Raw genomic sequence first — 17,461 nt, forward strand, 5'->3', positions numbered from 1 at the left:
ATAAAATATCAACCAGGCCATTTTCAGCCCAACCAATGTTACATTCCACATTAGGAGACCATAAGGAACAGCGTGAAATACCCTATATAATCATTCCATCACCCCTTTAAGGTCACACAGGTCAGGATACAAACGGCGCCAAGACGAGGTTCAACTTTCAAAAGAATAATTTATTAAAATAAAAATCAATAAAGTTAAAAGCAATCAATTTAAAACACATTCTTACCAAAAAAGGGAAAAAATAATTGTGCTGAGGCTTACCAGTGGCAGAGAAGGGGGGTATGAGGGCAGTAAGGGGGATCCCAGGGAAAGTCAACCCGTGAAAACAGCAAATGAAAATGGGGAGACACAGCACACAGGGAAGGAGATACCACCACCCGGACACCAACATCTTCGGCTCTCAGCAACTAAACATGGGGAGAAATGGGACACACACACACACACACACACACACACACACACACACACACACTTTAAGTAGAAAACTCACTAAAGAAAAGAAAACTAAACAAAATATAACTGCAACTTTTAACTAAATTGAAAAGAAAGTAGAAAGAAAGTAAAGAAAGGTAGGGAGCCAAACCCCTCAGCTACAAAACAATGGCTCACATAAAACAGGTGGCTCATATATTGGCCCATTAGCCGTAAAGGCAAGACAGGCGCCAGTGGGTGACCGCTATGCGGCTACGACGATCTCCAGCTATACCAGCCCGGTTCATATTGTTTATAGAAAATAACTAATAACACAAAATTCTGAAGAATAAATCCTACCCCATTTAGCCTACGTACCAATCAACCAGCGTTTACGTCAACCTGAAGGAGGCAGCAGCCAAACCGCACGGCAAACTCAGTGATATCCGCTTTATTTGAAGGTGATTGAAATGGCGAGGTCAAAGACTGGCCTGCCAGCCGGAGATCTACAAGCGTTCAATACATAGTAAAATAACAGCAGCTGATAACAATGGAATGAGTGAGAGGCAATAAAGCCACTACCTCACCTGTAACGCAGCAGAGAAACACACACACGGAGTGAGCGACGCGGAAGTATGACGCACTTCCGTCACCAACGAGCAAAAGGGGGCTACTAGCTGTTTTTATACGGGGCCCTGAAGCTGTGATTGGCCAAAAGAGCGCCCGGAAGTTAGGAGTTCAACTCATACTGCTACACATGTTTTAGATGCGCCTCTGCATCAACACACCTGATTCAAATTAACAATCAGTTCACCTGTCTGAAATGATCAGCTCAATAGTTTGTGTCCTAGGTTAACATGCCGTTGTGTACTCTGGCTTCACGCTGTGGGGCCCGGAGACATTCTTAGAGGACCTGTAGCTTAACAAGGCTGATGCTAGTTTTCAGAGCAAGAGGTTCGGAATTCAAATCCTGTACGCACCACTCACCATCTCTCACTTAAACAATAGGCCTGTTTCTTGGGCTTAATCAACGTGATGAGCAGGAATGTTTGGCGGTAATGCTGACAGAACCCTCGTGTATTTGCCATTCTTCTCCATCCACCGCTTTTTAATTTTCCTCCTCAAAATGCTCGGCACCAACCGTTGCTGCAGAGCAGCAATAATTAAGAATACATTTGAGGTACTTATACTTTACTTGAATCTTTTCATGCCACTCTCTACTTGAAACACTGAGTTGATTGACAGAACTGTTTGGATCGTTTCCAGTTTCTAAAATGTGAGGATTGTTCTGCATTGAGTACTTTTAAATTTTTTTTTGGTACTTATATGCTATTAGTTAAGTAACATTTCCAATGCAGGATTTTTACTTAAGTATGTTTCCAGTGTGGTATTAGAACTTTTACCTAAGTATTACTTTACATATTGATTTGTCTCAGTTTTACCAGTGTGAGCAGAGTGTTGGAAATGTGTGATTGATTGATATGAAATGTCTATAGCATCAGATTTATAAACAGGACACAAACTAGAAGAGAAATCAGCAGATGGATAATGGATTTAAGAAGTGTGGAAGAGGGCAGACATTCTCCTTTTGTCCTGAAATAATCCAAAGATACTGTTGTACAGAATGTGTCGAGTAAAAAGAGAAGCAAATCAGCTGCCTGACATTTCCAGTCTTATATTTCCTCTATATAATAGAAACTATGAAGAAAGAGATGCAAATTTGCAACTACAGAATAGTAGCATATTTCCTCGATAGTCTACACAAAATGTTTGTTTTGTGTGTCTGACAAATCAAGATAATACTAACAGTGGTTTTCAAAGTGGGTTCTGTGGACCTTGAGGGGGTCATTTACTTTCACTTTAATTCCATCCTTAAAGGGGTGATAGAATGATTATATAGGGTATTTTACACTGTTCCTTAAGGTCTCCTAATGGGGTATGTAACATTGGTTGGGCTGAAAATTGCCCGAATGCTATTTTATTAGGCCCTTAACTACCCTGTGAATATGGCTCTATTTGGAACAAGAGCTTTTCTTCCAAATATGGTATGCTAATGAATATTCAGAATGAGCTACACGCTGATTGGTTTGAGCAAACTACATAGAAACACACGGGAGACTCGGCAGCAGGCCTCATATTTCAGACACTGCAAAGTTATACATTGTTTGTCGGGCTATTTCGTTATTAAATTCACTTCTGAGACTTTTTAAGCAAGAAATCAACTATATAAAGCTCAAATATGGGGGGCCTTTTACGAAAATTAATGGCTAATTGCAAATTTGGTGAATACGTGTGTCGGAGTTCAGCGCTGGTGCTGCTCTCACCGCCCGGTGCTTCCCTCGCCGCCCGGCCTGCCTTCCTTCACAGACCCGGCCTGCTATGAGGTACTTGGAGCTCGCCACGACTGGCAGCCCACAGCAGGGACTACACACCGCTGCCCTGACAGAGCTCCAGGGCCTTCAACTCCCTTTTTCCTGCTAGCTAAATGGCCCGTCTGTTGTGAGAGTGAGAGCGCCGTCAGCGAGCTTGTTACACCAGCAATCTCTTACCACATGTTACACACATGTCACGCCACTTATACAAAATCTAACTAAAGGTCTTATAAAGCTAACAACGGTGTCCAATTTCAAGTTAATGAATATTTGTGAAGACAAAGTGTTTCGTTAGCTGCGACTGTCCCATCAATCCTAGCTATGTGTAGCTACAAACCACGGATAGTTAGCTTCCTTTTCGCCTTAATTCGAGTATATTTACAGTTTGAATTTCGTCACGCCACTTACACAACATCTAACTAAATGTCTTATAAACCTAACAACGGTGTCCGATTTCAAGTTAATTAATATTTGTGAAGACTAGGTGTTTCGTTAGCTGTGACTGTGCCTTCAATCCTAGCTACAAATCACGGATAGTTAGCTTCCTTTTTGCCTTAATTTGAGTATATTTACAGTTTGAATTTCGTCACACCACTTACACAACATCTAACTATATGTCTTAGAAACCTAACAACGGTGTCCGATTTCAAGTTAATTTTTGTGAAGACTAGCTAGGTGTTTCGTTAGCTGTGACTGTCCCTTCAATCCTAGCTACAAATCACGGATAGTTAGCTTCCTTTTCGCCTTAATTCGAGTATATTTACAGTTTGAATTTTGTCACGCCACTTACACAACATCTAACTAAATGTCTTATAAACCTAACAATGGTGTCAGATTTCAAGTTAATGAATTTTTGTGAATTCCAGGAATTCTAAGAGGAGGCTAGCTAGCTAGCTCTCATTGATAGAGCTCCATCCAGCCGCAGGCTCTATCAATGAGACTCACGGACTCACCCCAATCGTTTTGTTTAAATAACACGTTATAATTACACACATTAAAAGAGTAACTGGAACCTGTGGTAAGAGAATGCTGGCGTAACAAGCTCGCTGACCGCGCTCTCACTCACATACACCGGACATTTAGCTAGCAGGAAGAGGGGAGTTGGAGGCCCTGGAGCTCTGTCAGAGCAGCGGCGTTTCGTAGTCCATTAGCCCAAAACGGTGACTGTGCGCGTGTATGGAGTGCTGTGGGTTGCCAGCCGTGACTGAGCTCCATCTACCTCACAGCAGGCCGGGGTCTGTGAAGGAAGGCAGCCCAGGCGGCGAGGCAGCTACACAGGCAGCACCAGCCTCTGAACTCCGACACAAAGTCGGACAAAATTTGCAATTAGACATCAATTTTCGTAAAACGGCCCGTATTTGACCTTTACATAGTTGATTTCTCGCATAAAAAAGTCTTAGAAGTTAATTTAATGGTAAAATAGCATATGAACAATGTATACAATTTCTGAGATCTGCACGACCTAGAGTCAGAAGACTAACTGATCTCAGGTCAGTTGTGTAACCTATGCAAATGTTGGGGCGTGACAAAGAGAGACTAGAGCCAAATGAGGAGGAGCCGCAATAGTTGACGTCAACTATGGGGCTCGTTGAGATTCGCCCGTTTTCAGAGGCAGTTTCAAATAGTTAGATTTGCAGAGAAAAGAGGTGTCAATGGGATTTAGAGGTTCTATGTATGTCCTAGTTACCCACTAAACTGTCATTATTCAACTATGACAAGGTAAAATCAGTTTTGCATTCTATCACCCCTTTAAGTAACACAATGACAGAATGTGCGACTATTTTTGGTCATTAATTTCACGCACTTTCTATAATAATACAAACATCTAAAAGCTAAAATCCTATCTGTGGTCCAATTTGTACCAGTTTAGGGGTTCTTGCCATGAAAAAGTTGGGAACCACTGCTTTAGAACACACAATTGTTCACAACATTCGTGGCAGCGTTAGCTCAGTTGGTAGAGCAGTTTGTTTATGTAGAGGTTTACTCCTTGACGCAGTGGCCGCGGGTTCGGCTCCGACCTGCGGCCCTTTGCTGCATGTCATTCCCCCTCTCTCTCCCCTTTCATGTCTTCATCTGTCCTGTGAAAAATAAAGGCCTAAAAATGCCCCCAAAAAAATAAATTTAATTGAACACATGTCCGTGCCCCTCGCCTTTGATTATGACTGTGTCAGATAAAAGCAAGTGCCTCGCAGTGGAAGGTGGTAAAATATGTGGACAATTTATTACAGGGAAAAATCCCACAAATTTGAAAGTACATTTGAGAAGCGTATCTTAACAAGGTAAAGGAGAACGCAAAGCCCCTTTTCCCCAAAACAGAAGGTAACCCCGGTACAGGGCATGGATGTGTGGCTACAGGACAGAGAACACTACAGGAGGCTGACAGCTGCTGGTTAATAAATACGCAGGAACACCAAAAGCGGGAAGAAGCGTGGGTTAATATGTGTATTGATACTGGGCTGTCTACACAACTGTGTGAGTAGATTGACTTCTAAAAGTTCACCACTTTACTTAAACCAAAGTTCAAAACACCTGTTCATGTATGTCTTCTTTAGTCTGTTGGCTATTTAGTTTTTTTTCCTGGAACATGTCACTTACACATTTTGCACTTACACATTTTGCACTTACTGCGGCGACTTGTGTAGACTGTTTAAATATTTATGACCATATATAGGCTACATTTCATGTACTGGTGTTATTGTTGAATACATTGTGAATACATATTTCTAAAATTGGTGGTGACTGATGTTGCTCTCTCTGATCATTCCTGTGTTTTCTTTAACGGCACTATCTCTGTGCCCAAAAGTGTTCAAACAAAGTTAATCAGAAAACGGTATATCACTGAAAACACCATTGAATCATTCATTCAGCTTTTCTCCTCTACACCCACCCTCACTGGGGCCTCAGTGACTGCGCTTGTAGATAATTTCAACTGTAAAATTACGAATGTTAATGATGCCATTGCTCCCACTAAGGTTAAAACTGTCTCTGGTAAGAAAAGATCTCCATGGAGAAATTTTGTAGTGGTGAGAACAAAAAAAAGAGTGTCGAAAACCTGAACGCAGTTGGCGAAAAACTAATCTCCAGGTCCATTATAACACCTATAAAGAGAGACTTCGCATTTATAATTTGGAACTAAGGAATGCAAGTCGGTCCTTTTTCTCTGACATTATTGCCAGAAACAATAATAATTCACGTGCTTTGTTTGTTACTGTCGATAGATTAACAAACCCTCCAGTACCAGTAGCATCTGAACTGTTGTCTACCAAGGCTTGCAACGACTTTGCCTCCTTCTTCACAGACAAAATTCAGAAAATTAGACAAACAGTCAGTACAGGATATGTGTTGTCACAGTGTTCACGCAAAACAAATTCCAACATGACACAATTTCATATGATCAACCATAAAAACACTGGAGGACATTATACAACATCTGAATACTTCCTCCTGTTACCTTGATATTCTACCAACGGATGTTTTCAAAAATGTTTTGACTTGTTTGGCTTCTGATCTTCTACAGATTGTAAACACATCTCTGCTCTCAGGTATTGTCCCACAGGCCCTAAAAACTGCAGTCATCAAGCCACTCCTAAAAAAGAACAATCTAGACACGTCACTAATGAGCAACTATAGGCCAATATCAAACCTTCCATTTTTAAGTAAAATCATAGAAAAAGCGGTTTTTCAACAACTCAACCTTTTCTTATAACTAAACAACAGTTTTGATGCCTTCCAGTCATGTTTTCGACCACACCACAGCACTTTGACGGCTCTTGTTAAAGTCTTTAATGACATCCACTTAAACAAAGATAGTGGCAAAATTTCAGTCTTAGTATTACTTGATCTCAGTGCTGCATTTGATATGGTCGACCATGACATATTACTTGACCGATTGAAAAACTGGGTTGGTCTTTCTGGCTCAGTACTAAAGTGGTTTGAATCCTATTTAAAGAATAGGGACTACTTTGTGTCTATAGGTAATTATACATCTGAGCATACAAATATGACGTGCGGAGTTCCCCAAGGCTCAGTTCTGAGGCCTCTTCTGTTCAACATCTACATGCTTCCACTGGCTCAGATTATGGAAAACAACAAAATAAGTTACCATAGTTACACGGATGACACACAAATTTAAAATTACAAGTCAGCGCTCAGCTTCAAACGACAATGTTAAAAACAACAGACAAAGCCAGAAATCTTGGTGTAGTCATGGACTCAGACCTGAATTTTAAAAGCCACATTAAGACAATTACAAAATCAGCCTATTATCACCTTAAAAATATATCAAGGGTTAAAGGACTTATGTCTCAGCAGGATTTGGAAAAACTTGTCCATGCTTTTGTCTTCAGTAGACTTGACTACTGTAACGGTGTCTTTACAGGTCTCCCTAAAAAATCAATCAGACAATTGCAGCTGATTCAGAACGCTGCTGCCCGAGTCCTCACTAAAACCAGGAAAGTGGATCACATCACTCCAGTACTGAAGTCTCTACACTGGCTTCCAGTGCCTCAAAGAATTGATTTCAAAATACTTTTGCTGGTTTATAAATCACTAAACGGTTTAGGGCCAAAATACATTTCTGATCTGCTACTACACTATGAGCCACACTGACCTCTCAGGTCGTCTGGGACAGGTCTACTTGTTGTCCCCAGAGTAAGAACTAAACAGGGGGAAGCAGCGTTCAGTTTTTATGCTCCACATATCTGGAACAAACTCCCAGAAAACTGCAGGTCCGCTTCAACTCTGTTCTTTTAAATCAAGGCTGAAGACCTATCTTTTTGATCTTGCCTTTCTTTAAATAACCTATTTTATCTGCTTTTATCAGAATCAGAATCAGAATCAGAAATACTTTAATAATCCCAGAGGGAAATAATTTTCACTCCAGAGGCCTGTACTACGAAGCAGGATTTGGCGTTAACGAGCTAACTTAAGGCACAACCCAGGATTTTCTGTACTACGAAGGTGAATCAGTTGTTATCGGGTTCAATCGCCGTGGTAACTCATGCTGAACACCTAACCTGGTCGGGAGCAGGTTAAGTTGGAGATCAGAGATAAACCGGTGTAAAAGCACCGCCTACTGACCAATCAATAGGTCGATTAATAACGGCGTCACCATTCTTAAAGAAGATCAGGCGGAGCTCGGTGCAGAGAGAGAGAGAGAGAGAGAGAGAGAGAGAGAGAGAGAGAGAGAGAGGGGTGCGCTCATAAAAGTTAAAACATTGAGAGACCAACAACCCCGTTAACATGGGTATTTTTATGAAATATAGCCTATATATTTTAATGGGAGGGAATTACATATCGGCTTCTTGAGCCATGTGTCGCCAATGTACACATCGGTTTGAATTATGTTTTTATATTTTTTATTTGCTCTCACGATCGCTTCCCACTGCCAGGGTTGCAACTGAAATAACAGGCTAAAGCAACGACAGTTTATGGAAAGCACAAGTGTAATTATGGTCAGATCTTCCTGACTGATGAGGAAGTGATATTAATAAGCGTTGTGATTTAAACATCTACAGCGTCGGCTATTTATTTATTTTTTTTTGCCAGCTTTCCTTCCTATTTTAGGAAGCAGTGACTGTATTGCGTTTTCCCTGGAAAACCGTGTCTGTGTTCTTCATATTTATGGAGAAATAACATGCGGCTCTGGTAGATGTTTGCGATTGGTCGTGGTGTGCAAACACCGCCTCTTTTATGTGAACGCGCGCGCCGCTGGATTGGGAAACCCTGAGTTGACTAAACTAGTTGATAACCAGCGTCGTAGTACAGGTTATGCAGGACCGCGGTTGTTAGGTTAGGTGAAGCCGGATTACTGAAAGAGATCCAGGACAAGTTGATCTTGCTTTGTAGTACAGGCCTCAGATATACAAACAACAAATAAAAACAACATATATTATCAATACTTTAAACATATATAATAAAAACAAATATACAGTAATAATATATAAGATATGAAATGTACAGCGATAATGTGCAAATAGTGCAATAAAAAAGAGAAAATGAATTGTCTGTTGAGATGATTATAGTGCGCAAAAAAAGAAGAAGTGATTGTCTATTGTCTATGTTTGAGATGAGATGCTTACAGAGGGGGGGGTGTGTGACTCTCTGAGGGAGGTGTTATAAAGTTTAATGACCACAGGCAGGAACGATTTCCTGTGGCGCTCTGTGGTGCATCTGGGTGAGAGGAGTCTTCTGCTGAAGGTGCTCCTCTGCTGGGCCAGTGTGTCGTAGAGAGGGTGGGAGACATTATCCAAGATGGACTGAAGCCTGGACAGCATCCTCCTATCAGCCACGGTCGTCAGTGTGTCCAGCTCCTCCCCCACAACATCACCAGCCCTCCTAATCAGTTTGTTCAGTCTGTTGGTGTCTGCTACCATCATCCCACTGCCCCAGCATGTGACAGCGAAGAAAATAGCACTGGCCACAACAGACTGATAGAACATCCTCAGCATCGTCCGGCAGATGTTAAAGGACCTCAGCCTCCTCAGGAAAAAGAGTCGACTTTGGCCCTTTTTGTAGACAGCCTCGGCGTGTCTAGTCCAGTCCAGTTTATTGTTTAAGTACACCCCCAGGTACTTGTACTCCTCAACAGTGTCCACAGGGACCCCCTGTATGGAAACAGGGGTCCCAGATGATTTTGCCCTCCTCAGATCCACTACAAGCTCCTTTGTTTTTGTCACATTGAGCTGCAGATGGTTAAGCTCACTCCAAGTGACAAAGTTGCCCACAACAGTCCTGTATTCATTCTCATCACCCTTTTCTATGCAGCCAACTATTGCTGAGTCATCAGAAAACTTCTGAAGGTGGCAGGACTCAGTGCAATAGTTGAAGTCCGAGGTGAAGACGGTGAAGAGGAAGGGAGAGAGGACAGTCCCCTGTGGAGCCCCCAGTGTTGCTGACCACCCTGTCAGACACACAGTTCTTTAAGGCGTACATTACTGTGGTCTGCCCGTCAGGTAATCAACAATCCAGGACACGGGGGGGCCTCCACCTGCATCGCAATCATCTTCTCACCCAGTAGAGCCGGACGGATGGTGTTGAAAGCACTGGAGAAGTCAAAGAACATGACTCTCACAGTGCTCGCAGGCTTGTCCAGATGAGTGTAGACTCTGTTCAGCAGGTAGATGATGCTGTCCTCAACTCCCAGGCTGGGCTGGTAGGCGGACTGTAGTGGATCAGTGAAGGGCCTGACCATAGGCCTTAGCTGCTCCAGGACGAGTCTCTCGAAGGTCTTCATGATGTGGGACGTCAGAGCCACCGGTCTGTAGTCCTATGTAGTCCTGTAGGGCCGCTGGGACGCGGCGTCTTTGGCACAGGAACGAGGCAGGACGTCTTCCACAGCACGGGGACCCTCTGTAGGTGCAGGCTAAGGCTGAAGACTAGACTTAGTACTCCACACAGCTGGAGGGCACAGGCTTTAACCACCCTGGGAAAAACACCGTCAGGGCCAGCAGCTTTTCCGGAGTGGAGTCTAGTCAGCTGTCTTCTAACCAGGTCAGGCGTGAAGGACACTGTAGAGGTGACTGTGGGGGGAGGGGTGAGGTCCTCAGGTTGTAGAGGACATGGTGTAGAGCAGGGGGAGGGGTGGAGTAGGAGGGTGTGAGTAGAGGTGGAGAGGTGCAGACAAAGGGCCTGTAAGGAGGAGGAGTAGGTAAAGTGGCAGTTTTTTTTGTGCAGCCAGCAGCAGAGACTTGTGGGGGATGGGCCGCAGTATCAAACCTATTGAAAAATAGGTTCAGATCATTGGCCTGGTCAACACGGCCCTCCAACCCCAAGCCACCAGTCTTCTGGAACCCAGTGATGGTTCTCATGCCGCTCCACACATCCCTCATGTTGTTATGCTGGAGTTTACTCTCCAGCTTTCTCCTATACCTGTCTTTAGCCTCCCTGATTTTGAGTTTGAGTAACCCCTGCACTCTGCTCACTTCATCACGGTTGCCATCTCTGAACGCCCTCTTCTTTTCATTCAGGATGGCCTTCATGCCCTTGATGATCCAGGGTTTATTATTGGCGTAGCAGGTTACAGTCCGAGCAGGGACACTGCAGTCCACACAGAAATTTATGTAGTCAGTGATGCACTCTGTGAGCCCATCAATGTCCTCCCCGTGGGGCTCACAGAGTGCAGGCCAGTCCGTCACTTCAAAGCAGTCCTGCAGTGCCTCATAAGCCTCCACCAACCACTTCCTCACTGTTCTTGTGGTTGTAGACTTCCTCTTCACCAGAGGCACATAGCAGGGCTTGAGGTGAACCAGGTTGTGATCTGACCTGCCAAGACGGGGGAGAGAAGAGGAGGTGTATGCTTCCTTAATGTTAGCATACATCAGGTCCAGGGTCCTCTCTTCTCTGGTAAGACAGCTCACATATTGTTTGAATGTCGGCAGAACTCTATCCATGGTGACATGGTTAAAGTCTCCCGACATGATGATGAGGGCACTGGGGTGTTGAGTCTGTAGTTTGGAGATGGTGGTATGAATGATGCTGCAGGCAGATGTTGGGTTTGCAGAGGGAGGGATGTACACAACAACGATGATGACATGCGGGATCTCTCTAGGCAGATGGTATGGACGGAGTCCAACGGCCAGTATTTCAGCATCCGGGCTACAGAGCTGTTCGATTAAAGAACAGCTCTGTAGCCCGGATGCTGAAATACTGGTTGTGTACATCAAAAAAAGTTTAAAAGTTTAACTGTTTTAATGTTTTACTTAACAGTACCTAATATTGCCTAACAGGGCTTAATAGTACCTAGAACAGTACCTAACAGTGCATACCTGTACATTTTATTTTTGTCTTTTATGTTTCTTTTTTTTTTTTAATTGTTTTTTTATTCTTATACTGCACTGTAAATTTTATTCTTGACTTTCAATGTTTTTAAATTGTTTTTAATTGTTTTCTGAATGCTCTTTCATGTTTTATGTAAAGCACTTTGAATTGCCCTTTTGCTGAAATGTGCTATTTAATAAAGCTGCCTTGCCTTGCCCTTGCCTAAAATTGTATGATGTTTTTGTTGAGTTATTATTACACAATACTTTTTCTGACCTTTTTTAATCTTGCCCCTGACAAATAACCCATATTACAAAAAAGACTAAAACTAATACTAAAACTAATAAAAACTAAACAAAAACTAAGCATTTTCCAAAAATTAAAACTAAACTAAACTAGCAAACCCCGCTTTAAAAACTAATTAAAACTAAACTGAATTTGAAAACAAAAAGTCAAAACGAAATAAAAATAAAAACTAATGAAAAATGCAAAACTATAATAACCTTGCTCCATACTGCCAATTTATTATTGATTAGCTGTAAAACTGTTTTCAGCCATGCTAGCAATGGAGCTCTAGGGATGGCAATATATGAGTCTGTCTGTTAGACCACCGATTTTTTGTCCAGACTGAAATATGTCAGTTACTGTCAGAAATATGGTTCAGACATTCATGGTCTCCAGATGATGAATCCTGCTTTGGTGATGAATTTTCCCTCTAGTGCCACCAACAGGGTTGACGTTTGTGGTATTGAGTAAAATGTCTCAACAACAATGGGGTGGATTGCCATGAAATTTGACGTTTGTAATGTAATCAATTTGGTCACCCCATGACTTCTCATCTAGCACCATCATCGAGTCAAATGTTTAATTTGTCCAAGACCTTGGTTTATGACCAGATACGAGCACAACTACATGATCATCAGCCTCAGATGGACATTATGTTTACTGTCAATTAGCAAATGTTGGGCAACATGGTCGAAATCATACCTGAAACATCAACATGTTAGCATAGTCATTGTTGGCATGTTAGCATGCGGATGTTAGCATTTACAGCTGTGCCTGATACAGCCTCACAGAGCTGCTAGCGTGTGTAGACTTTATGGAATTAGATCTGTGCCAATATATTCAAACAAAACGTCAAACAAAAATCACTAACTGAAGCAACAAAGAGTGTCATCTCAAAAGTAAAACGTATAATGCCTACCATCTACTAGAAGACATTGAACAGACTTTGACACCATCTTTTAAATCTAAAGACAATCATCTCACATCTAACTTTAAAGGCTGTCATAATATGTAAAGACTAGGGATCTTGCAGGGTCACACATTGCAAGACTACAACTAGATTCGTTTTGAAAAAATTCACCAAGCTAGATAGCTACCGCTAGCGTTAGCTGGTAACTTAAGGTAAAGTTTGCGGATTTTCTGTTCTGCCGTAAATGCATGTTAAAGGGTTGAAAATCTGCAACTTTGCCTCTTTAGCGTTTAGCTAAGCGTTGTCCCATAGCATCAAAAAACAACACTGGCTCTAACTGTTTGCAGCTTCCTGTTTGGTGCTGGAGGGAGCGCACCCATGGGTTGTTGACAATGTTCAGATGATTTAACTTCACTACCAAGCGTTCAAAATTAACGATAATATCAAACACGTTTGATTTTGTCGGAACGTCAAGACAGGAAAAAGACTAACTTGGACTGAGTTTTATAACCACCTTACACCAAACGATTGAGACGATGGGAGCGCTCCGGCTCTAGAAAGACTCTCAGGATTTCATTCTGCTATTGGAAATGAGTCTGCGACAGTGGAATCGCCTGAATGAATTTTGATGTAAGGTCGGCATAACTTGCAAACAAATTATTTTTGTGCTCGTAAACTATTGGCCTTTTACTCTTACCTATGGAATTAGATCGGTGACAAATTATTCAAACAAAACTTCAAACAAAAATCACTAACTGAAGCAAAAAAAGTGTCATCTCAAAAGTAAAAATGTATAAACAAATTATTTGTGTGATCTTAAACTATTAGGGCCCTATCTTGCACTCAGCGCAATTGCCTTTGTACACCGACGCATGTATCATTCCTATTTTGCACCCGACGCACAGCAGACTTTTCCCTCCACAGACGCATGTCGGTAAATTAGGGAATTTATTTGCGCTCCAGGGGGCGGTTCAGCGAAAAGAGGAGGCGTGTTCCGGCGCAAACGTTATGTGGTCCTATTTTGCAGTTTCAGAAAACAATTCCGCCACTGACCAGGAAAAACCTGGTCTAAAGTCAGTGGCGCTAGTCTAAAGTCAGTAGCGCCTTATTCAGATGCTATTTTAGGGGCGCATGCTTGGCCATAATGTAGCGTGTGCACAACGCGCATACACTTCTCTCATCTACAGCAGTCCCAATTTTTGAAAACCATACATAATTACAAAGAAAAATATTACTGAAAATGCGCTTCATGTGTTTGGATAGATCAGGAGGCATTTTACAGTACAATCCTCAAAAAGTCACAGCATTCTTTGTGGCTTGTTGTGTTTTACACATTTCCATGAATCATGGATGTGTGATGACATAAATGAGGAAATATTAGAGGACTTAAGGAGACGTGATGTTGAACTACGGTGGGATTGGACAGTCCGGCGGAATCTGGTCCGGGATATTGCGCATGCGGTCTTGGTGGACCCGGTGGACGGAGATGGAGTGGGGGGGAGGAAGGGGCACAACAGGAGCAGGTGGTGCATTTGGAGGCCCACGTTCCATGGCTGCAGAATCCTCTCCAGACTTGAGGAGATGCGCCCAAAAGGCCACAGCAACATCGCCACCCGGCTAAGACGGGCATTTATTACTTTGCCACATCCCGGACAGCTCCCGCTGGCGTGCGCCAGGCAAATCCGCCATCATAATAGCAGTCCGCCATGGAACAAGCGCGCCTGCTCTTAAAGGGAATGAGAGATGACGCTCTGATTGGTTATTTTCACGTTACGCCCAAACCACACCTAGCTACTTCAGACCAACCCATTTTAGATTTGCGTCTGGCGCAAGAGTCATTTATCCCGCCGGTATAATAGCAACAGCGCCCGAGATCCGCCCACAAAGCTACTTGCGTTTGGCGTTTCATACTTGCGTTTCAGATCGTTAAAATAGGGCCCTTTGTCTTGTACTTGTTATATTCAAAATTATTTGATTTTTGCTGTGCTTCTTTCTCACTGATGAGACTTGCTCTCTCTGTCAGCTTTGCAGACATGCTCCCAGCTCTCTTGTTTGTGTAGCCAGGTAGTCTGAGCATTCATTTTAAGAGTAAAGTCATCTTACAGTGATGATAATATTATTTGATTAAACTTTTATTATTATTAAACTTGAAAGCTTTCCTCAGGCTGCTTATTGGATGAACTGCTAGAATGAAATTCACTCACTACTCACTATAGGCCTGGGTCAAAATGGGCGGGCCCGGACCTAAAATTGTATTAAAATTGTATTATTAAAATTGCCCACACGGGCCCAATGGAAGCGCCGCGGGTGGAGGGTAGTAAGAGTAGTTTGTTTTTAGAACAAGCTTGAAAAAAAGAGAGACAAGAGAGAGAACGTGAACACAATAGTAGCGCCAGCAGGTAGCTCTTGTGTAGTTGAAATGGTCCAACTTGCTTTGATTAAAGTAGAAAACTAGCAACGATAAACAAGGAGAGATTCTTGAAAGTGTGAAAGAGAAGTTATACAACGGCTTGTGAATTGAATATTCCAGTGAGCTAATTAACAGCAAATTAGCATCTATCGATGTTTGTTAATCTTGAGAATTGTTGTTTGATTTGTGTTTTAAAACCAGTCGGAATTAGCTACTAACCTGATGAAGCTACAAAGGGTATGGTTAAAAAAAAAAAAATTGTTGGCATTGACACGTGTATTTTTTTTTTTTCATCCTTTTGTTGTGACTGCTATGTTTTCTGTAAGCTAGTCAATTAAGATGAACAAATAAGATTGAGTTTAAGCTAACATTGTTAAGTGAAATGTGGTTAAAATGTGTGGTATGTAAGCGTATTTTGTATCCCGAGGAGAAACACAAGTGAACTGTTACTATGGACAACTGAGTGATTATTCTGCACGTTTTGTGCAGGCTGTTTTTTTGGTGAGACTCTACTAGAGACAGACCTGTTCAAGTCACCGTCGTCATACTACCTCCTGGGTTTCATCTTCATCATCACCAAATTCTTACCGCTCACTGGATCTTCGCCATCATCATCTCCACTACAAGATTTTCCCGTCATCTACTAAAATTCTCTGAGGAGCCATGATGGACAGTTGTACCTGCTAAGGGTGGTGGTAGGAACTTGAGTGCACTCAAACTAATAAAACAGGGTTGAACAAATAAAGACTGATTTAGTATTCCCCTGGTTATCTCTACAAAAACCTGTTTCATTCTGAGATCTCAATTTTTGTTAATTAGGGGTCCAAGCCCGAGGGGGCAAGGGAACCGCGTGTTGCAAGGCAACGCGGTTCACACTCCAGCGGAGCGTGGAACCCTATTGTTTTTCTAAGGATTTTTTCTTCTTCTTCTTCTTCTTCTTCTTCTTCTTCTTCTTCTTCTTCTTCTTCGCGTAAAACTCCGACTGCAGCATAAACCGTACATGGTGGGGGGTTGCCCTTTTCAGGACTGGTCCAAAACCCCGCAAGGACCTCAGGCGCAAACATTGACCCATTTCCACCATTAGGTGGCGCTATAGCAGACAAAAACGCGTTTGGTGCTATAACTCCCACACCGTACACCCGACATTCAAAAACCATACATCCACGCGTTCCCTGGATCCAACTGAATCACGTGATATAGGCCACGCCCATTTCCGCCTATAGTTTTATGCGTGAAAAATCGTGATTTATCAAAAACCTACTTTTTCGAACTCCTCCTAGACCATGCGACTGATCTGCACGAAACTTGGACCGTAACATCTCCAGACTGACCTGACTAAAAGTTATGGAAAGAATTTATTCGATAAAAATTGGCGCCATAACGCACAAACAAATTTGTGTAGCTAACTATGAAAACACCAACTTTGGCATATCTCAGCCAAACTAAATGGTATCAACCCCAAACTTTAGGTTATTCTTTGCCATGCCCCTCTGGAAGTTACCCATGCGTTTTACCAAAATTGGTCACCACGGGGGTGCTACAAGTACAAAACGTTTATATATCATGAAACGGCTAATCCATTTATCACGAAATTTGATGGGTACCATCTGTGGCCAATTCTGAGGCCAACCCTAGAATGGAGTACCGAGGGGTCAAAGTGGGCGTGGCCTATGGGACCCAATGTGACCAAACTCTAGATTCACCACTTACACTAATGTGAACAACTTTAAATTTACAGGGTAGATGGACAATGGGCCGTGGATCAAACATACCAAAAATTAAACATGTGGACCACTATGTGGCGCTATAATGGTTTTCTGTCATTAACACCCACAATACACATCACACATTAGAAATTCTTACATCCACGTGTTCCTTGCATCATCCTGAATTGCCTGATATAGGCCGCGCCCATTTCCGCGCAAACGTTTTTTCGCAGTATCGCGCAACGTGCAAAACCAACTTTTTCGAACTCGTCCTAGGCCGTGCGACCGATCTGCACGAAACCTGGTAGTTAACATCTCCAGATGGACCTGACAAAAAGTTATGGAAATCATTTTGCTACGTTAAAGTATGCCAATTTGACAACCAAACAAATTGTCCTAGCTAGCTACCACACACGTATCATATCATATCTCGGTTAAATTTGAAGTTATCACCAAATAACTTGAGGTCCTTATTCAAAATTTCACTACAATACTCTGTACCAAATTTGGCGAAGATTGGCCTTTAGGGGGCGCTATAAGCAAAGTTGATTTGTTTCGCCCAATAACTCAACACATTTCAATGGGAAATTTGCTATTGCAATTTCTCTGC

The sequence above is a fragment of the Perca fluviatilis genome, chromosome 3 (genome assembly GCF_010015445.1).
Source record: "Perca fluviatilis chromosome 3, GENO_Pfluv_1.0, whole genome shotgun sequence".
Lineage (NCBI taxonomy): Eukaryota > Metazoa > Chordata > Actinopteri > Perciformes > Percidae > Perca > Perca fluviatilis.